Source organism: Saccopteryx bilineata, chromosome 11 (assembly GCF_036850765.1).
Source record: "Saccopteryx bilineata isolate mSacBil1 chromosome 11, mSacBil1_pri_phased_curated, whole genome shotgun sequence".
Lineage (NCBI taxonomy): Eukaryota > Metazoa > Chordata > Mammalia > Chiroptera > Emballonuridae > Saccopteryx > Saccopteryx bilineata.
Genome location: NC_089500.1, coordinates 51422858 through 51449312, shown reverse-complemented (window position 1 = coordinate 51449312; position 26455 = coordinate 51422858). Strand labels below are relative to the sequence as shown.

Here is a 26455-nt window from a genome sequence, read left to right as displayed (position 1 = left end):
TTAATAGATATCTTCAGAACCTTTCACCCTAAAGCAGCAGAATATACATTCTTAAGTGCTCATGGTACATTCTTTAGGATAGACCACATGCTAGGACACAAAAAAAGTCTCAACAAATTTAAGAAGATTGAAATCATGTCAAGCATCTTCTCAGATAACAATGGCAAGAAACTAGAAATGAACTACAATAGTAAAATTGAAAAACACTCAAACAGGCCTGACCTGTGGTGGCGCAGTGGATAAAGCGTCGACCTGGAAATGCTGAGGTCGCCGGTTCGAAACCCTGGGCTTGCCTGGTAAAGGCACAAATGGGAGTTGATGCTTCCAGCTCCTCCCCCTTTCTCTCTCTCTATCTCTCCTCTGTCTCTCCCTCTCCTCTCTAAAATGAATAAGTAAAAAAAAATAGTTAAAAAAAAAAAAAGGAAAAACACTCAACACTTGGAAACTAAATAGCATGTTATTAAATAACAAATAGGGTAACAATGAGATTAAGGAAGAAATAAAAAATTTCCTTGAAACAAATGAAAATGAACATACAACAACTCCAAATTTATGGGACACAGCAAAAACAGTCCTGAGAGGGAAATTCATAACACTATAGGCATACCTTAAGAAGCTAGAAAAATCTCAAATAAACAATTTAACCCTGCATCGAAAAGAACTAGAAAACATACAGCAAGTAAAACCCAGAGGAAGTAAAAGGAAGGAAATAATAAAGATCAGAAAGGAAATAAATGACATAGAGGCTATAAGAACAATACAGAGGATCAATGAAACCAAGAGCTGGTTCTTTGAAAAGGTAAACAAGATAGATGAATCTTTAACCAGACTCACCAAGAATAAAAGAGAGGACTCAAATAAATAAAATTAGAAATGAGAGAGGAGAAGTAACAATGGACACAGCAGAAATACAAAGGATTGTTAGAAAATACTATGAAGAACTGTATGCCATAAAATTAGACAACCTAGGTGAAATGGTCAAATTCCTCGAAACATAATTTTTCAAAAATCAATATAGAAGAATCAGAAAACCTAAACAGACCGATTTCATCAAATGAGACTAAAACAGTTATTACAAAACTCCCAACAAACAAAAATCCTGGGCCAGATGGATTTTTACCAAACATTCAAAGAAGAACTAACTCCTATCCTTCTCAAGCTACTTCAAAAAATTCAGGAGGAGGGAATACTTCCAAGCTCCTTTTATGAGGCAAGTATAATACTGATTCCTAAACCAGGCAAAGACATTACAGAGAAAGAAAACTATAGACCAATATCCCTAATGAATTTAGATGCTAAAATTCTCAACAAAATATTAGCAAACCGGATCCAGCAATACATAAAAAAAAAATCACACATTATGACCAGGTGGGATTTATTTTAGGGAGACAAGGCTGGTACAATGTCCACAAATCAGTCAATGTGATTCAGCACATAAACAAAAGATAGGATAAAAATCACATGATAATATGCAGAAAAAGATGCAGAAAAAGAATTTTATGAAATCCAGCACTCATTTATGATCAAAACTCACAGCACAGTGGGAATACAGGGATTATACCTTGACATGATAAAGGCTATTTATGACAAACCCACAGCCAACATCATAATCAATGGGCAAAAATTAAAAGCAATCCCCTTAAGATCAGGAACAAGGCAGGGGTGCTCCCTTTCACCACTCTTATTCAACATATCAATAGTTCTGGAAGTCCTAGCCATAGCAATCAGACAAGAAGAAGGGATAAAAGGCATCCAAATTGGAAAAGAAGAAGTAAAACTATCATTATTTGCTGATGATATGATACTGTACATAGAAAACCCTAAAGTCTCAGTCAAAAAACTATTGGACCTGATAAATGAATTCAGCAAGGTGGTAGAATTTAAAATCAATATCCAGAAATCAATGACATTTTTATACACCAACAATGAACTGTCTGAAAGAGAAATTAAGAAAACAATCCCCTTCACCATTGCAACAACAACAACAAAAAATACCTAGGAGTAAATTTATCCAGAGTTTAAAGACTTGTACGCGAAAAATTATAAAACATCGTTAAAGGAAATCAAGGAAGATATAAATAAATGGAAGCATATACCGTGTTCATGGATAGAAAGAATAAACATCATTAAAATGTCTATATTATCCAAAGCAATCTATAAATTCAATATAGCTCCTATTAAAATATCAATGACATACTTCAAAGATATAGAAAAAATATTCCAAAAATTTATTGTATATGGAACCATAAAAGAACACAAATACCCTCAGCAATCCTGAAAAAGAAGAATAAAGTCGGGTGTATCACATTTGCTGATATCAAGTTATACTACAAGGCCATCATACTCAAAACAGCTTGGTACTGGCACAAGAACAGGCATACAGATCAATGGAACAGAATAGACAACCCAGAAATAAACCCACACTTTTATGAACAACTGATATTTGACAAAGGAGGTAAGAGCATACAATGGAATAAAGACAGTCTCTTTAACAAATTGTGTTGGGAAAACTGGACAGGTACTTGCAAAAAAATTAAACTGGATGACCAACTTAGAACATTCACAAAAGTAAACTCAAAATGGGTAAAAGACTTAAATCTAATTCGTGAAACCATAAACATCTTGGAAGAAAACATAGGCAGTAAACTCTCCGATATCTCTTGTAGCAATATTTTTGTTGATTTATCTCCATGGGCAAGTGAAATAAAGGACAGGATGAACAAATGGGACTATATCAAACTAAAAAGCTTTTGCACAGCAAAAGACACTATGAACAAAATAAAAAGACAACCCACACAATGGGAGAATATATTTGCTAATACATCTGATAAGGGGTTAATAACCAAAATTTATAAAGAACTTGTTAAACTCAACACCAGGAACATAAACAATTCAATCAAAAAATGGACAAATAGACACTTCTCCAAAGAGGACATACAGATGGCCAATAGGCAGATGAAAAAATGCTAATCACTAATCATTAGAGAAATGCAAATTAAAACCAAAATGAGATACCACCTCACATGTGTCAGAATGGTGCTTATTAACAAAACAACACATAATAAATGCTGGAGAGGGTGCAGAGAAAAGGGAATCCTCTTGCACTGCTGGTGAGAATGCAGACTGGTGCAGCCACTTTGGAAAACAGTAATTTCAAAAAATTAAAAATGGAACTGCCCTTTGATCCAGCTATCCCACTTCTAGGAATATATCCTAAGAGTACCAAATCACTGATTCAAAAGGAGAAATGCACCCTCATGTATATTGCAGCATTATTTACAATAGCCAAGATCTGGAAACAGCCTAAGTGTCCGTCAGTGGACGAGTAGATTAGAAAGCAGTGGTACATATACACAATGGCATACTATGCGGCCATGAGGAAGAAGGAAATCTTACCTTTCGCGACAACATGTATGGACCTGGAAACTATTGTGCTAAGTGAAATAAGCCAGGCAGAGAAAGAAAAATATCATATGACCTCACTCATTTGAGGAATCCAATGAAAATGTGAACTGAGGAGTGGAATAGAGGCAGAGGCAGATCAAAGAGACCGGAGGGAAAGCAGTCAGAGGGAAAGTAGAAGAGAAGATGGGATCAGAGAAGGGAAAGAGATTAATGAAATTATATGTACATAACACAGCATTATAGAGAACAGGACAGCAAATCCTGGAGGGAAGGGGGGAAGGCATTGGGGGAGGGGGCATGGGGGGACTGAGGGGGGAAAAAGGGAGTGGGGGAAATATATTCGGTGGGACACTTGAATATATGTAAACAAATTAAAATCATAAATAAAAATTTAAAATAAAATAAAATAAACACGTGTGTGATTTGTTAGCTATTGCCAAATTTCGCTTCACAATGGTTGTACCAATTTGCATTTCCACCAGCAGTGACTAAGGGTTTCTGTTACTCCAGAGCTTTAGCATCAAAGCATAATAGAGAAAAGAGACGTGTAAATTAATAATATATTAGACCCATGTTTTATCTACAAAGCTGACACCAGTCTTTTCTGAGAACTTTCTCCTTCAATATCAATGTTGAATTAGTGGACCCTAGCCAAAGTTGGGCCAGATTCTCTATACTGGTAACTCTGAAACTAGGATTGAGGCCCTAGTCTCTCTCTGTTAGAAAATAAAGTAAAGCTGGGCTGGTTCAATCATATTTGGTCATATACCAACCAAGTAGTTTGCAGAGGCAGGGATGAGTAACCTCAGTTACTGATGGCTTCTCTATATCCTGTTTTATATCCTGCTAGGGTTGACTAAACTTCTAGATCTTGGATTACAGTAGAGACTTGCTACATGTTATTGTTAGCTGATACTATTATTATTGCTGATTAACTAGTTATAATAAAAGGAATCATAATTAAGAAAATTAGTTATAATATAATGAGATAGGATACTTAATTATAAACCTGCATTATTAATTAGACTATAAGCCTGAGCTGACAAAGACTCAAATCAGCAATAAGAATTTTATTTCTCTTTGTGTCACAGTCTGAACATAGCTCTCTGGGACTGGTATGCTAAGTATGAGATTGTGGGAACCCACACTCCATCTGTTTTGTTCCTCCATCCACCATGGCTGCTTTCTTGTCATCTAAGGTGACTGTTTTAGCTCTTGTTACCTCTTGACCACTAGGAAGAGAGAAAAGAAGAGGAGGCTTGCTCAGTTCTTTTGATGGTCCAAGACTATATGGTATGTATGATTTCTTCTCACATCCCATTAACTAGAACTAAGTCACATGGTCAAACCTAGGTGCAAATGTGGCTGAGAAATATAGCCTTGGCTGAATGGCCATGTGTTAATCTGAAATTTGGGTAATTCTATTACTAGAGGAAGAGGAGGGAGTGCAAAAAGAGAGGCAATTAGCATTCTTAGGTTCAATCCACTTGTAGATCACCCTAATACCCTGCCCACTCTTTTTCTTCCTGCACATAAAACACACTTTTCCCTGATCAAATGAAACAACACAAAGTTCCATCTGGCCCTTCCACTTCAGTTCAAAATCTAGGACCTCTGAGTGACACTCATTCACCTCATCAAGATTGCTTGTGACTCTTGCTTGTGAGCATCTACTGAAAAACAAGTTATCTGTCCTCCCCATCTCCACCCATCAAATAGAGAGCGATGAATTAAGAACAAGATAATAAAAATCTTTCATGACGAGAAAGGGAAGGAAACAGCAATCATTGGTTACCGCAATGATGTAATGCCCACTGAGATTAAAGCCTCCTTGCCTTGGCAATACAGTGTTTCTCCATTAGACTCTGACTCTGCCAAGGAATCTCCTTGATCGTTGTCCTCTGTGGCCTTTGGTTTTCCTCTGAAAGGTTCTTTCACCATTAATCTTCCATTGCCACATCCGAAGTGTTACTGAAGATTTAGATCTAGTTGTGGGGACTCTGGGGATTGCTAGAGAGGTTGAAAAATCACAGGTTCTTCAAGAACAGTGTATGCATTCTTTTTTATTTTTTTATTTTTTAAAGACTTTTATTTATTCATTTTTAGAGACAGAGAGAGAGAGTGAGAGAGAAGGGAAAGACATAGAGAGAACAGGAGGAGGAGCAGGAAGCATCAACTCCCATATGTGCCTTGACTAGGCAAGCCCAGGCTTTTGAACTGGCGACCTCAGCATTCTAGGTCAACGGTCTAACCACTGTACACCATAGGTCAGTTAGTTTGTGCATTCTTAATACATTTCTGGTATATATCCTTCCATTCGGTTCCTTGTTGAAGTGACCACAGCCATATAACTTGTCTAAAAAAAAAGTTTTTAAGCCTAAAGAGTCTCCTCTTTTACTCACATGTTGGTACATGGCACAAACCTACAATCAGGGTATTATGATGGAGACCCTGAGGATATGTGAAAAAACAGGCTTGGGTTGGAAAGCAACCAAACATTAATCTGGCTGGCTCCCATTGTCTGGTAAAGACACAAGAGAAAGCCTTTACAAAACCTTGGTGGTGGAAACATATTTCATTTCATTCTGCTTTCAAACTGATTAATGCTTGCCTGGATTCATCTCTCTCATAGAACTTAGATAAAGACAGAGAAAGCAGCCGACACATAAACATTCTGACTTCTCTCAAACACTTCTTCCAGCGTTGTGAGCCTGACTGGCAGGAGCAGTACTCTCCAATATACTGCAGGAGATTACTTACCTGAATTGAATATAGTTACTATGGTTTTCTTTTAGTCAGTACATATTTCTCTATCCCTTTGCTTTTCATATGTCTTTATATTTAAATTGGATTTCTTATAGATAACATAGAGTTGGGTCTTATTATTTTATCCACTTTGATAGTCTTGTCTTTTAATTGGTGTATTTAGACCATTCATATTTAAAGTGATTATTGATATAGTTGGATTAGTACCTACTATATTTATAACTGATTTTTATTAGTTGTTCTTGTTCTTCTTTTTTCATTTTTTGTTGTCCACTCTTTTTTTCTGCCTTCTCTGGTTTTATTGAGCATTGATTGATTCAATTTTCTTTGCTTTTTTAGTATATCAAATATACTTAAAATTTTTTGTAATCATTGTCCTAGAGCTTGCAATATACATTTACAACTAATCAAAGTGTACTTTTAAATAATATTATACCACTTCATCAGTTTGCAGGTACCATATAATAATATTTCTTATTCTTCCCTCCAGTTTCTTCTAGTATTGCTGTCACACACTTCACTTATCCATAAGCTATAGTCACCAAATACAGTGTGTCCGTAAAGTCATGGTGCACTTTTGACCAGTCACAGGAAAGCAACAAAAGACGATAGAAATGTGAAATCTGCACCAAATAAAAGGAAAACTCTCCCAGTTTCATACCTACTCAGTGCAGTTCGATGTGGGCTCACGCACAGATTTTTTAGGGCTCCTTAGGTAGCTATCCTGTATAGCCTCTACAGACTCATCACTGGCCTACCAGAATGGGGTTTCTCCACCCAACTGCCGGTTTCGTTCAACTGCTTATCCCACCGAGTAATGTTATTCCTATGTGGTGGCACTTTGTTATAAACGTGCTGATATTCACGTTGCACTTTGGTCATGGATTCGAATTTAGCAAGCCACAGAACACACTGAACTTTCCTCTGTACCATCCACATCTCGACTGGCATGACCGTGGGGTGCTCCACTGTATACACGGTGTTATGTCATCATCTCCACATGCGCACATGCTGCCACATCATCCTACAGAAACTGGGAGGGTTTTCTTTTTATTTGGTGCAGATTTCACATTTCTATCATCTTTTGTTGCTTTCCTGTAACCTGTCAAAAGTGCACCATGACTTTACGGACACACTGTATATTGGTACTTTTATTATTTTGAACTAATTTTTATCTATTACATCAGTTTATGAATAAGAAAAAAGATTTTATTTTACCTTCATTTCTTAATGATTCATTTCTCAAACTCTATGTAGGTCTGAGTTTTCAACCTATATTATTTTCCTTCTCGCTGAAGAACTTCTTTAACGGTTCTTTAAGACAGGTCTACTAGAGATAAATTTCCTCAGTTTTTCTTATCAGAGAAAGTATTTCTCCTTCACTTTTTTTTTTTTTTTTTAATTTTTCTGAAGCTGGAAACAGGGAGAGACAGTCAGACAGACTCCCACATGCACCCGACCGGGATCCACCCGGCACGCCCACCAGGGGCGATGCTCTGCCCACCAGGGGGCGATGCTCTGCCCATCCTGGGCGTCGCCATGTTGTGACCAGAGCCACTCTAGCGCCTGAGGCAGAGGCCACAGAGCCATCCCCAGAGCCCGGGCTATCTTTGCTCCAATGGAGCCTTGGCTGCGGGAGGGGAAGAGAGAGAGAGAGAGAGGAAAGCACGGCGGAGGGGTGGAGAAGCAAATGGGCGCTTCTCCTGTGTGCCCTGGCCGGGAATCGAACCCGGGTCCTCCGCACGCTAGACCGACGCTCTACCGCTGAGCCAACCGGCCAGGGCTCTCCTTCACTTTTGAAGGATAATTTTGCTAGATACAGTGATTTAGTTTGTTAGAATTTTTGTGTTTTTTTGAATTATTTAAATATTTTATTTCATTCTCTTCTTGCTTGTGTGGTTTCTGAAGAAAAGGCCAATATAATTCTTATTCTCCTTACTCTATAGTAAGGTGGGGGTTTTCCTCCCTCTCTGACTTCTATCAAGATTTTCTTTTCATCTCTGATTTTCTGCAGTTTAAATATAATTTGCCTAGGTGTACATTTTGTTGTTGTTCTTATTGTTATTTATCTTGTGTGGTCTTCTTTGGGCTTCCTGGATCTGTGGTTTGGGGTCTCATTTAATTTTGAAAAATTCTCAGCCTTTTTTATGTTCAATATTTCTTCCGTTCTTTTCTCTCTCTTTTTTTTTTCCGTTAGGTACTCAATCACTCATGTTATACCTTTTGTTACCATCCCAGTTACAAAAAGATAGATGTTCTGTTTCATTTTTTTGTTGTTTTTCAGTTTAGAAAGTTTCTATTTGTATATCTTCAAGCTCACTGATTATTCTTTTTGTCATGTTCAGGCTACTGATGAACCCATCAAAGGAACTCTTTATTTCTGCCACTGTGGGTTTGATTTCTAGCATTTACTTTTGAATCTTTCTTGAGAGTTTCCTTCTCTGCTTATATTACCTCTGTTCTTGCATGTTGTTCACTTTCTGAATTAGACCTCTTAGCATATAAGTCAGTGGTTCTCGACCTGTGGGTCGGCGGGGGTCCAACGACCAAAACACAGGGGTCGCCTAAAACCATCGGAAATATATATTTTATTTAAAAATGTATTGTATAATAAATATGTATTTTTCGATGGCTTTAGGCAACCCCTGTGTTTTGGTCGTTCGATCCCCGCCGGGGTCGAACCCACAGGTTGAGAACCGCTGATATAAGTAATAGTTATTTTAAAGCACTGGTGTGATAATTTCAAAATCTTTGTCTCGTAGCTTCATTTAAAAAAGTGAAAAGAAACAGGTTAAATTAATTTTAATAATATATTTTATTCAACCTAACATATCTAAAATATTATCACTCAACATGTAATCATTATAAAAATTATTAGATATTTAAATTATTTTGTACTAGGTCTTTGAATCCCCATATGTTTGGGTTTTTTTTAAATAAAAATATGGAATGCTTCATGAATTTGCATGTCATTCTTGCGCAGGGGCCATGCTAATCTTCTCTGTATCATTCCAATTTTAGTATATGTGCTGCCGAAGCGAGCATTCCCCATATGTATTTTTAAATTATAGTGCATCTCAGTTAGAACTAGCCATTCTAGTTTCAAGTGCTTAGCGAGTACCACACTGGAAATCTCAGGTATAAGAAATCTCTATTTGATTCTTGCAAACTGAAAGTGAAAACATTGTGATGAGACCTTTTTAAAAATTGTGATAAAAACCATATAACATAAAATTGATCATCTTAACCATTTAAATTTTTATTTATTTATTTGAGAGAGAAGAAGAGGGACAGAGAAAAAGAGAAAGGAACATCAATCTGACCTTGCATGTGCCCTGACCAGGGATCAAACTGGCCTCCTCTGCATTTCCGGATGCCACTTTAACCAACCTAACTATTCAGGCCAGGGCTCATCTTAATCATTTTATTTTCATAAGACTTTATTTATTTTAGAGAGAGCAGAGAGAGAGAAAAGAGAGAGAAAACGAGAAAGAGAGAATGGGGGAGGAGCAGGAAGCATCATCTCCCATATGGGTCTTGACCAGGCAAGCCCAGGGTTTTGAACCAGCGACCTCAGCATTCCAGTGTTTTATCCACTGTGCTACCACAGGTCAAGCATCTTAACCATTTTAAGTGTATAGTTCAGTGGTGTTAAGTGTACTTAACACTGAAACTCTATGTCCACTAAATGACAGCTCCCCATTTCCCTCTCCCCTCAGCCCCTGTTAATCACCTTTCTACTTCCTGTTTCTATGAATTTTACTTCATATAAGTGGAATCATACAGTATTTGTCTCAGAAGAGGATTTGTTGGGTCATATGGTAGTTTTATTTTTATTAATTTTTTGAGGAACCACCATACTGTTTCCCCTAGCAACTGCATTCTCACTTACGGTGCATAAATGTTGCAATTTCTCTACATTCCTGCCAACACTTTTAGTTTCAGTTTTTAAATAGTAGTCACCCTATTATCAAAAAGTAGGATGGCCTGACCAGGCGGTGGCGCAGTGGATAAAGTGTCAGACTGGGATGTGGAGGACCCAGGTTCGAGACCCCGAGGTTGCCAGCTTGAGCACAGGCTCATGTGGTTTGAGCAAGGCTCACCAGCTTGAGCCCAAGGTCGCTGGCTTGAGCAAGGAGTCACTTGGTCTGCTGCAGCTCCCCCGGTCAAGGCATGTATGAGAAATCAATCAATGAACAACTAAGGAACTGCAATGAAGAATTGATTGGGGTGTGATGGGGGTGTGATTGGGGTGTGTGATGGGGGTGTGATTGGGGGTGTGATTGGGGGTGTGATGGGGTGTGATTGGGGTGTGTATGGGGTATAGGGGTGTGATGGGGGTGTATTGGGTGTGATTAGGGTGTGTATGGGGTGTGATGTGGGGTGTGTTTTGGGTGTGATGGGGGTGTGATTGGGGTGTGATGGGGTGTGATTGGGGTGTGATGGGAGTGTGTACGTGATGTGATGGGGGTCTATATGGGATGTGAAGGTGGTGTGTATGGGGTGTGATGGGGTCTGTATAAGGTGTGATTGGGTAGTTATTGGGGTGTGATGGGGGTGTGATGTGGGGTGTGTTTGGGGTGTGCTGAGGGTGTGCTGAGGGTGTGAATGGGTTGTGATTGCGGTGTGAATGGGGTGTGATTGGGGTGTGATGGGGTCTGTATGTGGAGTGATTGGGGTGTGATGGGGTGTGATTAGGGTGTGTATGGGGTGTGATGGGGGTGTGATTAGGGTGTGATTGGGGTGTGATGAGGGTGTGTTTTGGGTGTGATTGGGGTGTCATGGGGTGTGATTGGAATGTGATTGGGGTGTGATGGGGGTGAGATTGGGGTGTGATGGGGGTGTGATTGAGGTGTGATTGGATTGTGATTGGGGTGTGATGGGGGTGCGATTGGGTTGTTATGGGGGTGTGAATTAGGTGTGATTGGGGTGTCATGGGGTGTGATTGGAATGTGATTGGGGTGTGATGGGGGTGAGATTGGGGTGTGATGGGGGTGTGATTGAGGTGTGATTGGATTGTGATTGGGGTGTGATGGGGGTGCGATTGGGTTGTTATGGGGGTGTGAATTAGGTGTGATTGGGGTGTGTTTTGGGTGTGATGGGTGTGACTAGGGTGTGATTGGGGTGTGAATGAGGTGTGATTGGGGTGTGATGGGGGTGTAATTAGGGTGTGATTGGGGTGTGTATGGGGTGTATTGGGGGTGTGAGTAGGGTGTGATTGGGGTGTGATGGGGTGTGATTGAGGTGTGAATGGGGTGTGATTGGGGGTGTGTTTTAGGTGTGATTCGGGTTTGTTGGGTGTGATTGGGGTGTGATTAGGGTGTGAGTGGGGTGTGATGGGTTGTGTTTAGAGTGTGATTGGGGTGTGAATGAGGTGTGATGGGGGTGTGTTTTTGGTGTGATTGGGGCGTGATGGGGGCGTGATGGGGTGTGATTGGGGTGTGTATGGGGTGTGATTGGGGTCTGATGGGGGTGTGATTCAGGTTTGTTGGGGGTGTGATTGGGGTGTGATGGGGTGTGAAAGGGTGTTATTGGGGTGTGATTCCGGTTTGATTGAGGTGTGATGGGGGTGTGTTTTGGGTGTGAATGGGGTGTGATGGGAGTGTGTTTTGGGTGTGATTGGGGTGTTATGGGGTGTGAATGGGGTGTGATTGGTGTGATTCATACCTCACTCACACCCAAAACACACCTATCACACCCAATTCACACCCTAATCACACCCCAATCAAACCCCATTCACACCCCATAACACCCCAATCACACCCCAATCACACCTCAATCAAACCTCAATCAAACCTCCATCACACCCCAATCACACCACCATAACACCCCGATCACACCCCATCACACCCCAATCACACCCCAACCACACCTCAATCACACCCATCACACCCCATTCACAGCCCAATCACACCCCCATAACACCCCAATCACACCCCAATCAAACCTCAATCAAACCTCCATCACACCCCAATCACACCACCATAACACCCCGATCACACCCCAATCACACCCAACCACACCTCAATCACACCCATCACACCTCATTCACACCCCAATCACACCCCCATAACACCCCAATCACACCCCAATCACACCCCAATCACACCCTACTCACAACCCCAATACACCCCATACACACCCCAATCACAACCTAATTACACCCCCATCACACCCCAATCACACCCTAGTCACACCCCCATCACACCCAAAACACACCCCAATCACACCCGATTCACACCCCCATAACATCCAAATCGCACCCCATCACACCCCAATCACAATCCAATCACACCCCAATCACACCCCAATCACACCCCAATCACACCCCAATCACACCCCAATCTCATCCCCATCACACCCCAATCACACTCCAAACACACCCCATGACACCCCAATCACACCCAAAACACACCCCAATCTCACCCCCATCACACCCCAATCACACCCCAATCACACTCCAATCACACCCCATGACACCCCAATCACACCCAAAACACACCCTCATCACACCCCAATCACACCCTAATCACACCCCCATCACACCCCATACACACCCTAATCACACCCCATCACACCCCAATCACTCCACATACAGACCCCATCACACCCCAATCACACCCCATTCACACCGCAATCACAACCCATTCACACCCTCAGCACACCCCAAACACACCCCACATCACACCCCATTCACACCCCATCACACCCCAATAACTACCCAATCACACCTCATACAGACTCCATCACACCCCATACACACCCCCTTCACACCCCAATCATATCCCATATGGACCCCCATCACATCACATACACACTCCCATCACACCCCATCACACCCCAATCACACCCCCATCACACCCAAAACTCACTCCCATCACACCACATACACACCCTAATCACATCCAATACACCCCCCATCACACTCCATACACACCCCTATACCCCATACACACCCCACATCACACCCTCCATCACACCCCTATCACACCCCATAAACAACCCAATCACACCCCATTCACACCCCAATCACACCCCATATCACACTCCAATCACACCCCACATCACACCCCATACATACCCCACATCACACCCCATTCACACCCCATACATACCCCTATCACACCCCATACGCACCCCCACACACTATACACACCCCCACACCCCATACACACCCCCACACACTATACACACCCAACAGCACCCCCATACACACCCAACAGCACCCCCATACACACCCCACATCACACCCCATACACACTCCCACACAGTATACATACCCACACACACTATACACACCCCCACACAATATACACACCCCTACACACTATACACACCCCACACCACACTCCAAACACATCCCCTACACTACATACACCCACACCCTTGCAACATACATACCATACACACACATACCCACGCACACCATATAGCATACACACCCCCTGACTGTATACACACCCACATCACACCCAATACACACCCCACATCACACCCTGTACACACCCCCTCACAGTATACACACCCCCATCACACCCCATACACACCCTCATACACCCCCATACACCCCTACACACATTATACACACCCCACACCACACCCCATACACACCCCCTACACTACACACACCCACACCCATGCAGCATACATACCATACACATACATACCCATGCACACCATACAGCATACACAACCCCTCACAGTATACACACCCCACATCACACCCAATACACACCCCACATCACACCCCATACACACCCCCACACAGTATACACACCCCACATCACACCCCATACACACCCCCACACACTATACATGCGGCCCCCTGAGGCCATTTATCCGGCCCCCGCTGCACTTCTGGAAGGGGTACCTCTTTCATTGGTGGTGAGAGGAGTACTCCTGCAGTACTGTACGTGGTGGCGCTGCAAAGCGCAGCGTCGCTCACGTACAGTACTACTTCCTGTGACATGGGATGCAAGCATCAGGGCTCCGGAAGCGCATCATATCACTTGTTACGGCTAGCAGTGACAAATATGGAACCGGACATTGACCATCTCATTAGCCAAAAGCAGGCCCATAGTTCCCATTGAAATACTGGTCAGTTTGTTGATTTAAATTTACTTGTTCTTTATTTTAAATATTGTATTTGTTCCCGTTTTGTTTTTTTATACTTTAAAATAAGATATGTGCAGTGTACGTAGGGATTTGTTCATAGTTTTTTTTTGTAGTCCAGCCCTCCAACGGTCTGAGGGACAGTAAACTGGCCCCCTGTGTAAAAAGTTTGGGGACCCCTGCACTAGATACTCAGGGAATGCTAAATCCAGGGGAATCTGCTACTTCTGGCTCTTGTCCTTGGCTCACTTTTTTGCCTTGTCCAGCTTCCTTGCGTTAGCCTCAGGTTTTCCTATCTATTAAGTAAAGCCAATAATAACAACAACGTCATAAAGGTTTTTTCAAGTATGAAAATGAAAATGCATTAACTATTCCTTAGTGAACTCAGAAACGTAAGGGATAAAAGGTTCCTTATTCAGTACATCCAGATATTAATAGTGTACTAAGTAAAAAAAAAATGTTAATTTTATACATTGGGATTTTTTTTTTGTATTTTTCAGGAAGCTGGAAACGGGGAGGCAGTCAGACAGACTCCTGCATGCGCCCAACCGGGATCCACCCGGCATGCCCACCAGGGGGCGATGCTCTGCCCATCTTGGGGCATTGCTCTGCCACAACCAGAGCCACTCTAGCGCCTGAGGCAGAGGCCACAGAGCCATCCTCAGTGCCTGGGCAAACTTTGCTCCAATGGAGCCTTGGCTGTGGGAGGAGAGAATGACAGAGAAGAAGGAGAGGGGGAGGGGTGGAGAAGCAGATGGGCGCTTCTCCTGTGTGCCTGGCCGGGAATCAAACCCGGGACTCCTGCATGCCAGGCTGATGCTCTACCACGGAGCCACTCTACCCACTTATACTCTTATGAGTTTTGAATTTTATGTGACAGAGAAATAAACTTCTGTCCATTTATTTTGACCACTGTTAAAGCAGCCAGAGCAATATCCTAATTACTGCAATGGCCATTCTTCACTTAGACCAGTGGTTCTCAAAACATGGTCCCCATATTGGCAGAATCAGTACTACCTAGAACCATGATGGCGAACCTTTTTATAAAAACCACCCACTTTTGCAGTACTGGTCAACCTGGTTTCTCCCGCCCACTAGTGGGCATTCCAGCTTTCATGGTGGGCCAATCGTGGCGCCGTTTGGTTGCTCTGCTACCGCCCACCATGAAACAATCATAGTACCTATTTCTGTGTCATCACTTAGGAAATGCCCTCATCTTCATGTTTGAAGCTGAAAACTGCCACCAATCTTCATGCTAGCAAAAGGGAGGACATGAGGTAGTAGAGAGCACATAACTTCTTTTTTTTTTTGTATTGTTTTTCTGAAGTTGGAAACGGGGAGGCAGTCAGACAGACTCCCGCATGCGCCCGACTGGGATCCACCTGGCATGCCCACCAGGGGGCGATGCTCTGCCCATCTGGGGCGTTGCTCTGTTGTAACCAGGGCCATTCTAGTGCCTGAGGCAGAAGTGATGGAGCCATCCTCCATAACTTCTTTTAAAAGAATATTCCAGAAATTTTCCCACATCATCTCCAGTCACATCCTATTGGCCAAAACTTAATCATATGGCTACACTTAGGTGCAAAGGAGGCTGGGAAAGGTGCTTCCAGCTTGTTGATTATGAATCCAGATAAAATTTAGAAGAGTTCTAGTGTAGAAAGGAAGAAAGAAGAGAATAGATACTGAGGAGCAACTAATCTCTGCTGAAGTGTTTCCATTCCCCTTTCCAGCAATTGTTTGGAGGTACACATGACACCACTTTAGCCAACGAAACAGGAGAAGATGTCTGTTGAGAGCTTCTGGTAATGACTGACTATTAATGGGGACTACCTAAATACGCTCATGTGTGAGCTGGAAATGAGCTTTTCTTGAAAGTCTCATAACTTTCATATATTTAAGAATTAATGCTGTCAAAAATCTTGTGGAGATCTTTTTTTTCTATCATATTGCTGAGGAAACAGACTACAGTAATTACTTTGCATAGTACACGGGAAGGAATTGGCTGGGTCAGGGTTAATTTCCACTTCTGCTGAACCCCAAAGTCTGTGCCCTCTGCACTTCATCACTCCACAAGATAAGTGGGAACATCCATTCCCATCTGTATTTATTTCTTAGACCTCTGAAACAAAGTACCATAGCTGGGTGGCTTAAAAGAGCATAAAGTCATTGTTTTTCAGTTCTGGAGGCTAGAAGACCAAAGTATAAAGCAGGGGTCCCCAAACTACGGCACGCGGGCCGCATGCGGCCCCCTGAGGCCATTTATCCGGCCCCTGCTGCACTTCTGGAAGGGGCACCTCTTTCATTGGTGGTCAGTGAGAGGAGCATAGTTCCCATTGAAATACTGGTCAGTTTGTTGATTTAAATTTACTTGTTCTTTATTTTAAATATTGTATTTGTTCCCGTTTTGTTTTTTTACTTTAAAATAAGATATGTGCAGTGTGCATAGGGATTTTTTCATAGTTTTTTTTTATAGTACGGCCCTCCAACAGTCTGAGGGACAGTGAACTGGCCCCCTGTGTAAAAAGTTTGGGGACTCCTGGTATAAAGTGTTAGCAGGGCCATACTCTCTCATAGGCCCTAAGGGAGAAACTGTTCCATGCTTCCACTTAGCTTATGGTGTCACAAGCAACCTGTGACATTCCTTGCTTTGTAGCTGTATCACTCCAATCTCTGCTTCTGTGGTCACATGGCACTTTCCTGTGTGTGTCTGTCTTTAAATGGTCATCATCTTATAAGGATATCAGTCATAATAGATAAGGGGCCCCTTGCTCTGGTATTACCTCATCTTAACTAGTTACATTTTTTTTTTTTTGCATTTTTCTTAAGCTGGAAACAGGGAGAGACAGTCAGACAGACTCCCGCATGTGCCCGACCGGGATCCACCCGGCACGCCCACCATGGGGTAACGCTCTGCCCACCAGGGGGCGATGCTCTGCCCATCCTGGGCATTGCCATGTTGGGACCAGAGCCACTCTAGCGTCTGAGGCAGAGGCCACAGAGCCATCCCCAGTGCCCGGGCCATCTTTGCTCCAATGGAGCCTTGGCTGCGGGAGGGGAAGAGAGAGACAGAGAGGAAGGCGCGGCGGAGGGGTGGAGAAGCAAATGGGCGTTTCTCCTGTGTGCCCTGGCCGGGAATCGAACCTGGGTCCTCCGCACGCTAGGCCGACGCTCTACCGCCGAGCCAACCGGCCAGGGCTTAACTAGTTACATTTTTAATGACCTAATTTTCCAGTAAGGTCATACTCAGAGGTCCTGGGAGTTAAGACTTCCAATATATATTTTTTGGGGTGACATATCACCATTTTAATTCAATTTTCTTTTCTATAAGTTTTTTATTTCATTTACTTGATGATGAATTAGGGTTTTGTTAACTAAAACTCAAAATTAGCCTACACAAATAGCAACACACTACCCAAAAAGATGATAAAATTCTTTAGAAGGAAATATGGGTTTTTTTGTGTTTTTTTGGTCTTGAATCTGTAGTAGAATCATATTGAAATATTTCACTTCAATGGATGATTTTTATTTGAGTTAAATTTTTTTATACATTAAAATATAGCCAGACTTGTGGTGGCACAGTTGTTAAAGCATCGACCTGGAACACCGAGGTCACTGGTTTGAAACCCTGGGCTTGCCTGGTCAAGGCATATATGGGAGTTGATGCTTCCTGCTCCAACTCCATCCCCCTTCTCTTTCTCTCTCTCCCCTTTTTAAAATGGGTATATAAAATCTTTAAAAAAAGAGAAACACACCCAGGAGTTGTTATCACATTAGAAGTAATAGAACTACATTCATTCATCAAAAGCATTCTCACCAAAAGTGACTTCGGGATATTAAATGATGCAGTGTGATTAAAAACTAGGTGTTTTAGAATGCTAAGATTACCTTCAGAAATGCTGTCCTTTTTGTAGACTATGAAGCATAACAATGACTAAAAGTGTGGAGTTCATCTTAATGTCAAGTCTAATTATTGTTACTTAAATATCTACAGTATTGCCTGACCAGACGGTGGCGCAGTGGATAGAGCGTCGGACTGGGATGCGGAGGACCCAGGTTCGAGACCCCAAGGTCGCCAGCTTGAGCGTGGGCTCATCTGGTTTGAGCAAACTCACCAGCTTGGACCCAAGGTCGCTGGCTCGAGCAAGGGGTTACTTGGTCTGCTGAAGGCCCGCAGTCAAGGCACATATGAGAAAGCAATCAATTAACAACTAAGGTGTCACAACAAAAAACTGATGATTGATGCTTCTCATCTCTCTCCATTCCTGTCTGTCTGTCCCTATCTATCCTTCTCTCTGACTGTCTCTCTCTCTCTGTCTCTCTAAAAAAATAAAAAAATTTAAATATCTACAGTATTATTGTTTCATAGCTAATGCTTATTCCAGAAACATGCAACTTCCATTAACGTTAGTTTACTTACTATGTACTAATGTTTTATTTTTTTTATTTTGTTTTTTTTTTAGAGAAAGAGAGACAAGAAGGGAGAGAGAAGGGAGGGGAGAGAGAGATGAGAAGCATCAACTCATAGTTGCTTCACTTTTTAATTGTTTTGTTGATTACTTCTTAAATGTGCCTTGACTGGGAGCAGGAAGGGGGCTGGGGCAAAAGCCAAGCCAGTGACACCTTGCTCAAAACAGTGCTCTGGGGCTCAAGCCAGTGACCTTTAGGTCAAGCCAGCAGCCTTGGGATCATGTCATGATTGTGTGCTCAAGCAGATGATTCCTCGCTCAAACCTATTAGCCCGCGCTTAAACTGGAGACCTTGGGGTTTCCAACTGGGGCTTTAGCGTCCCAAGTTGATGTTCAATCCACTGTGCCAACACTCGTCAGGCATGTTTTATCTTTTTAAAGACAGTGTATTATATTATAAAAACAGGACTATTTCACAAATGCAAATAATTAAAGGTTGTTTTGGTGGTTAAGATACTAATACTGTATTCTTTATAAAAATGTCTACAAGTATGAATTCCCCTGGGTGGAACAATGGTCTATCTAGGTAGGCTGTAGCACAGGGCCACTTATCATGTGTCTGAAATCATCAAGCAGAACAGAGTTGTAGTTACAGAAAGGCACACATTTACATACGGCTTGCATAAATCATTTCTGTCATAGTTGCAGTTCTGTTACTTCTGTGGTTTCATTTCCCTTAACTTACTATTATCACCAGCGCCCAACTTCCACAGACAGTTTTAGTGTGAGGCAATATCACTTTCCGGTTACCCATGTTAAGTCTTCTAAGATTCAGGACACATGGAAGTTCATTCATTTTACAAAAGTAACCTGACTCTTTCCCAGGTTCTCCAGCTTTTCAATGTGCTTACCTGCCAGCCTAGGAGTGAGTGTGATGGCAAAGCAACTGTCTATTGAAAACCTACACGAACAGCCTGAGGCTCCTACACTGCTTATCTGCAAGTCACATTACCTTCCCAGCTACTTCTGAGTATCTGATTGGAGTGAGGGTTGTTTATGCTTTCCACACTTCCATCCTGGTTGTCACTTCTCACCTCTCTCCCTCAGGCCTCTAGGCTTCTTTGCCATTCACCTCTGACTGTTTCGGAACCATTTCCCCCCCTTCACTGCTCTGTAATCTCTTCCCCTCTTATACCATATGCAGAACCCTCTCTCTATTTCCCAAAGGATGCAAGGCAAGGCTGCCATGCTTAGCAGGCTTTACCAAGGTTTCTAGTTAACACAAGGGAACTATATTGTAGAACAGGGAAAGTTAAAACTAGATGATATATCATCACTGTTAGTGGCAGCCATTGACCACAACCCTTCAGCTGGGGTCCCCTTGAGCCACCTGTTCTCTACTGCCAGCCTACTACATGTTGTCAGGGCCCACTTCCCTCTTTTTAGTTGCCTCAACTCTACCACTTTCGGGTAAAGGAGGCAAATATCCTTAATTAATTTTTTTTTAAACTCTGCTCCAAATGAAGACTCTCTCCCTTTTACATTATTGAAGGTGCATTAATAATAGCATCACATTACTAAGCAGCACCTACCATCCCAGCCCAGTCTGAGATGGTACATTCAGCTTCCTCCCGGCCAGCCTTCCCTGAGGAAAACAGTCAGAAAGGACTCAGGAAATGTTGCTCTTTTTATTATTATTATTATTTTTTCTGAAGCTGGAAACGGGGAGGCAGTCAGACAGACTCCCGCATGCACCCGACCAGGATCCACCTGGCATGCCCACCAGGGGGCGATGCTCTGCCCATCTGGGGCGTCGCTCTGTTGCGACCAGAGCCATTCTAGCGCCTGAGGCAGAGGCCACGGAGCTATCCTCAGCGCCCGGGCCATCTTTGCTCCAATGGAGCCTTGGCTGCTGGAGGGGAAAAGAGAGACAGAGAAGAAGGAGAGGGGGAGGGGTGGAGAAGCAGATGGGCGCTTCTCCTGTGTGCCCTGGCCGGGAATCAAACCTGGGACTCCTGCACGCCAGGCCAACGCTCTACCACTGAGCCAACTGGCCAGGGCCAGGAAATGTTGCTCTTAAAACAAAATAAAGGTAGTTTCCAAGCTCCTATGCAGAATGCAGACACTGCTTCAGTTTTACACCAGCACTTAAATTCTTCCTACTACCAAAATCTGTCAGCACTCTCTATTGAGGATCTATTGTTATGAACAACCATATTAGTGATATGAGAGATCCCAAAGACTTTCCCTGGTGTCTGAGCTTCCATCACATGGGGGACCACTCACTGAATATGATTATAATTCTGGTTCTCTAACATGTTGGTTATGTGTCCTTGGACAAGTCACCTGAACCCTCAGGACTTAGTTATTTCACTTTTTAATGGGAAGAATAATACTAGCTTTGACATGCTTTTAGGATTTTGCAAGAAGTGAGAAGATTTGTGGGTAAGTATTTATAAAATTGTATGCAAATGCACATTATTATAATTACTAAATCTCAATCTATTCCAAGAGATTCTTTTTATATGTGTGTGTGACAGAGGCAGAGAGAGACAGAGAAAGGGGCAGATAGGGACAGACAGACAGGAAGGGAGAGAAATGGGAAACATGAATTCTTTGTTGCGGCATCTTAGTTGTTTACTGATTGCTTTCTCATATGTGCCTTGACTGAGGGCTACAGCAGATTGAGTGACCCTTTGCTCAAGCCAGCAACCTTGGGCTCAAGCTGGTGAGCCTTGCTCAAACCAGATGAGCTTGCATTCAAGCTGGTGACCTCGGGGCCTTTAACCTGGGTACTCCGCATCCCAATCTGAAGCTCTATCCACTGCGCCAACACCTGGTCAGGCCTAAGAGATTCTTGTGGAAAGTATTTTTCATGGATTCCAGGATCTTTCTAAAAGTTAGTTGGAAGCTAGAAGGAAGAAAAGGACACTTTTATTTATTTATTTTTTAAATTTAATTTTATTTAATTTTACTTTATTATTATTATTATTATTATTATTGTATTTTTCTGAAGCTAGAAACGGGGAGAGACAGTCAGACAGACTCCCGCATGCGCCCGACCGGGATCCACCCGGCACGCCCACCAGGGGGTGACGCTCTGCCCACCAGGGGGCAATGCTCTGCCCCTCCGGGACATTGCTCTGCCGTGACCAGAGCCACTCTAGCGACTGGGGCAGAGGCCAAGGAGCCATCCCCAGTGCCCGGGTCATCTTTGCTCCAATGGAGCCTTGGCTGCGGGAGGGGAAGAGAGAGACAGAGAGGAAGGAGAGGGGGAGGGGTGGAGAAGCAGATGGGTGCTTCTCCTGTGTGCCCTGGCCGGGAATCGAACCTGGGACTTCTGCACGCCAGGCCGACGCTCTACCACTGAGCCAACCGGCCAGGGCAGAAAAGGACACTTTTAAATGCAGAGTCATTGATAATACCTAAAATTAATGTGCCAGGCTCCCAGGCAGATCGAAGTATTCTAATTAACTCAAAAAGGAAGGCCAAGAACTGAGCTCCACAGGTGAGTGCTCTGTGTGAAAATCGGAGCTTTAGGCTTTTAGATAACAGTCAGTTTTCTGGGTTCAAAAACTTCCATTGACACTAACAGTAAGACCTTGATGGAGAGACTTAACATTTCTTTTTTTTTTTTTTTTTCATTTTTCCGAAGCTGGAAACGGGGAGGCAGTCAGACAGACTCCCGCATGCGCCTGACCGGGATCCACCCGGCATGCCCACCAGGGGGCGATGCTCTGCCCCTCTGGGGCGTCCAGAGCCATTCTAGCACCTGAGGCAGAGGCCATGGAGCCATCCCCAGCGCCCAGGCCATCTTTGCTCCAATGGAGCCTTGCTGCGGGAGGGGAAGAGAGAGACAGAGAGGAAGGAGAGGGGGAGGGGTGGAGAAGCAAATGGGCGCCTCTCTTGTGTGCTCTGGCCGGGAATCAAACCCGGGACTCCTGCACGCCGGGCCGACGCTCTACCGCTGAGCCAACCGGCCAGGGCGACTTAACATTTCTGTGCCTCCAATTTCTCATTTGTAAAATGAAGATATAAGATCTCCCATTTCACAGTGTTTCTGTGAGGATTAAGGAAGCTAATACATATAAGGCCCTTAGAAGGCTGCTTGGGAAATGGCATCATACAGCACATATCAACCACTATTATATCTGGATAGCCTAATTATAGTTTATCCCAGATTTCAGGAGACTTTTCTACTTAAATTCAGAAAACTTAACTGAAATCTTTGCGTTTGATTGTACTTTAATCTTCTGCTAGCAAATGGTGTGAAGTAACCACTGTAATTGTTCCTTTCTTGTCTACCTCGCTGTTTCCTTCACGAGAAGCATTTATACATTTATTGATTACTATTGCGGTTCTAAACATATCTTTGTTTTTATTCATTCTTTCCTCATTGTTTGTTTTCCAGATTGCATGCATGCTGTCATTGTGGTTCTATTTGCAACAGTCTTCCATTTATTTTCAGTAGATGTAGACAGAAAAAGAGGTAGAATTGTCTTACAAACAATGCTTTCACTGAACATTCTAAAATGCCGTGTGTGTGTGTGTGTGTGTGTGTGTGTGTGTGTGTGTGTGTGTGTGTTCTGTTGCTTTGTTGACTCACATCCAGTCTGTGGTCTGTTCCTTCCCTGGTTCCACCTAACCAATGGTTTCCCAGTTTGTGTTTATGGAATTTATTCCTTCCTTATCCACAAAAATCTACCTCTGTAACCTCAAAATGTATGTGGGTGTGCCTGTCAAGGACAAACAGTGGAGACATTGTGTTTTGGAGTCAACCTATGAACGAGATCCCAGGACATAAGCATTTACTTTGGGCCAAATGTCATTTACAAATACAAAACGCTGTTCCCTTAGTTGAATGATCTCAGAATTCTCTGGGGTGAGGAAATGGGAAAGGTTGGTAGGCAGTTTCAGGTTGAACCTGTTTGGTTTCTTTTTGTTGCAGCAAGGTGACCACAGGTTAGGGTTTGCTTTCTCTGCTCTGAGTTTCAGAGCTTCCCTGGTGAACTTTGAGGTGAATGAAGTAACTGTCTTATTTTATCCAAACAGGGGCAGCTTTGTCACCCCAGACAGCGAGTCTAGTATTCTAGCATGACTGTGGTGTGTTCTCAAAAAGACAGACATACTTGCAAGAGCATTACCTTCTCTATGCCAAGGACCTGGTAAACTTCAGAATCATAAATTGGCTATACAGAATACCAACAAAGGCAGCTAACTCTGTGACCCCATATTTTTACCAGAGTGCAAGGACCTATGATGTTTTTGCCTACTCTGGGGTCTTCTGCCCCTTGGGCCAGAACTCCCTTCCCTAACACTGATGCAGAAAAGCATATATTTTCTTTCCCATTTTTAGAACCCTTTGATTGGCACTTTCTAAGAAAACACCTTCCTTCTTTTCTTTCTCTCTAGTTTTAACTTCATAGTGCCTTCTAATCATTTAAAAATTAAAATCATGTTCAGTTAATATGTAATGTATTTAGAAATTTTTTCCTGCTTTTTAAAAGGCTTACTATATTTTGGGCATATCCCCATGTCATTAAATTTTTTTGAAAACACGACTCTTGATGCTGACATATTGATAGTATGCCTACTTAGGTATGACTGCTTTACCATTCCTCTTTTTGACATTCGGATTGTCACTTTGGAATATTGTATCTAATTCAGGTGTTGGAGAACCCTCTCAACTGTCTAAGATGATTCTGGGCAAGTCTCTTGCCAACTATGACACAAAATTCAATAAAATCATATTAATTAATAAATTAATAAAAGCATGCCATTCAGGTATGTCTTCTGTTGGGCATAAAAGAAAATCTTTTTCTTCTATCCATCCTAGGTTCATTGGCTGGGGCCTTGCAAACCAGACTGTCAAGACAGATCAGAGGAAAACAGAGGTTTATTAACATGTACGTTGTACATACCTGGGAGTACTCACTGATGAATAGTAACTCAAAGAAGGTGGTTAGAACTTGGGCTTATATAGCATATTAAGGAAAAGTAATAATTTTTTAGAGAAATAACAAGACAAAGGAAAGTGACTTTGAGCTTCTAGGGGTAGCAAATTGTGGGAAGGCAAATATATGGGGAAACTAAGGAAGATAAGAGCTAATTAGTAAAGTTCCTTATGTAGATTTCTCTGGTACCATCTCCAGGCTGATAAGGATCTAGAACAGGGGTCCCCAAACTTTTTACACAGGGGGCCAATTCACTGTCCCTCAGACCATTGGAGGGCCGGACTATAAAAAAAACTATGAAAAAATCCCTATGCACACTGCACATATCTTATTTTAAAGTAAAAAAACAAAACGGGAACAAATACAATATTTAAGATAAAGAACAAGTAAATTTAAATCAACAAACTGACCAGTATTTCAATGGGAACTATGCTCCTCTCACTGACCACCAATGAAAGAGGTGCCCCTTCTGGAAGTGCTGCGGGGGCCGGATAAATGGCCTCAGGGGGCTGCATGCGGCCCGCGGGCCGTAGTTTGGGGACCCCTGGTCTAGAAGTTGTCTTTGATGATTAGCTTCCGTCTTTCCAGATAGAGAAGGGGAAGGGAGACACCTTTATGAATTTGTGCCCTGGTTTTTGGTAAGTGAAGGGAGAACAGAGAGCTTTTCTTGTATTTGCTACTTCTCAGTTGTCTTTGGCTCAAAATAATCCTTATGCCAAAGTGACTCATTTGAAACCACAACTCATTGGACCAGGGGTGGACACCAACCAACCCAACAGCGAGCCAGAGACTACGGTGTGAGTTGGTGGGAAAGGAAGAACTGAGTCAGACTGAGAAACTGTGAGAGTTACCCTAGGAAGGCGAAGATAGAATGAGATGAGAACCACCTTAAGGCAAATAGAATCTTGAGGGAAAAAACACAAAAGGAGAAAGAGACTGGACATTTGAGTTCCAAACTTATCTCTGCCACTTGATCTTGAGCCATTTACCTAACCACTTTCAACCTCAATGTTCTCATCTGTAATTTGAAGACAATCACACTTACTTCATAGTGTTTTGGGGAGGATTAGAGCTATAAAGTGTATACAATATAAACTTGCCAATGGTAGTTATTATTATTATCCATAAAAGTATTTTTGAAAATATTTTATTTATTGATTTTAGAGAGAGGAGAGTGAGAAAGAAGGGGGGAGTAGGAAGCGTCAAGTCATACATAGTACAGTAGTTGATTCTTGTATGTGCCTTGACCAGGCAAGCCTATGATTTTAATTAATTAATTAATTAATTAATTAATTTATGACAGAGACAGAGAGAGACAAACAGAGGGACAGATAGGGACAGAGACAGGAAAGGAGAGAGATGAGAAGCATCAACTCGAAGTTGCAGCACCTTAGTTCATTGATCACTTTCTCATATATGCTTTGATGGGGGTGGGGGGTAATAGCAGATCAAGTAACCCCTTGCTCAACCCAGCGACCTTGGGCTCAAGCTGGTGGGCCTTGCTCAAACCAGATGAGCCCATGCTCAAGCTGGTGACCTTCAGGGTTTTGAACCTGGGTCCTCTGCGTCCCAGTCCAACTCTTTATTCACTGCGCCACCACCTGGTCAGGCAAGCCTAGGGTTTTAAACTGGCAACCTCAGCTTTCCACGTTGATGCTTTGTTCACTGCACCACCATGGGTCAGAAACATAAAAATATTTTTAAAGAAGAAAATAAATACAGTGGAATCTTCTAAAATTATCACTTATAATAAAGAATGAAATATATAGAGGGAGTAAAAGAGCCTGACCAGGTGGTGGCGCAGTGAATAGA

The 26455-nt window shown here is 42.5% G+C and overlaps 1 non-coding gene across 1 annotated transcript; it reads right to left on the bottom strand.

Annotated features, from left to right (window-relative positions):
• Nucleotides 1–9109: 9109 nt before the first annotated feature.
• Nucleotides 9110–9216, bottom strand: LOC136315784 (U6 spliceosomal RNA). Its single transcript, XR_010727573.1, has one exon. It is a non-coding gene; the product is annotated as a U6 spliceosomal RNA (small nuclear RNA).
• Between the last annotated feature and the right edge of the window lie 17239 nt (nt 9217–26455).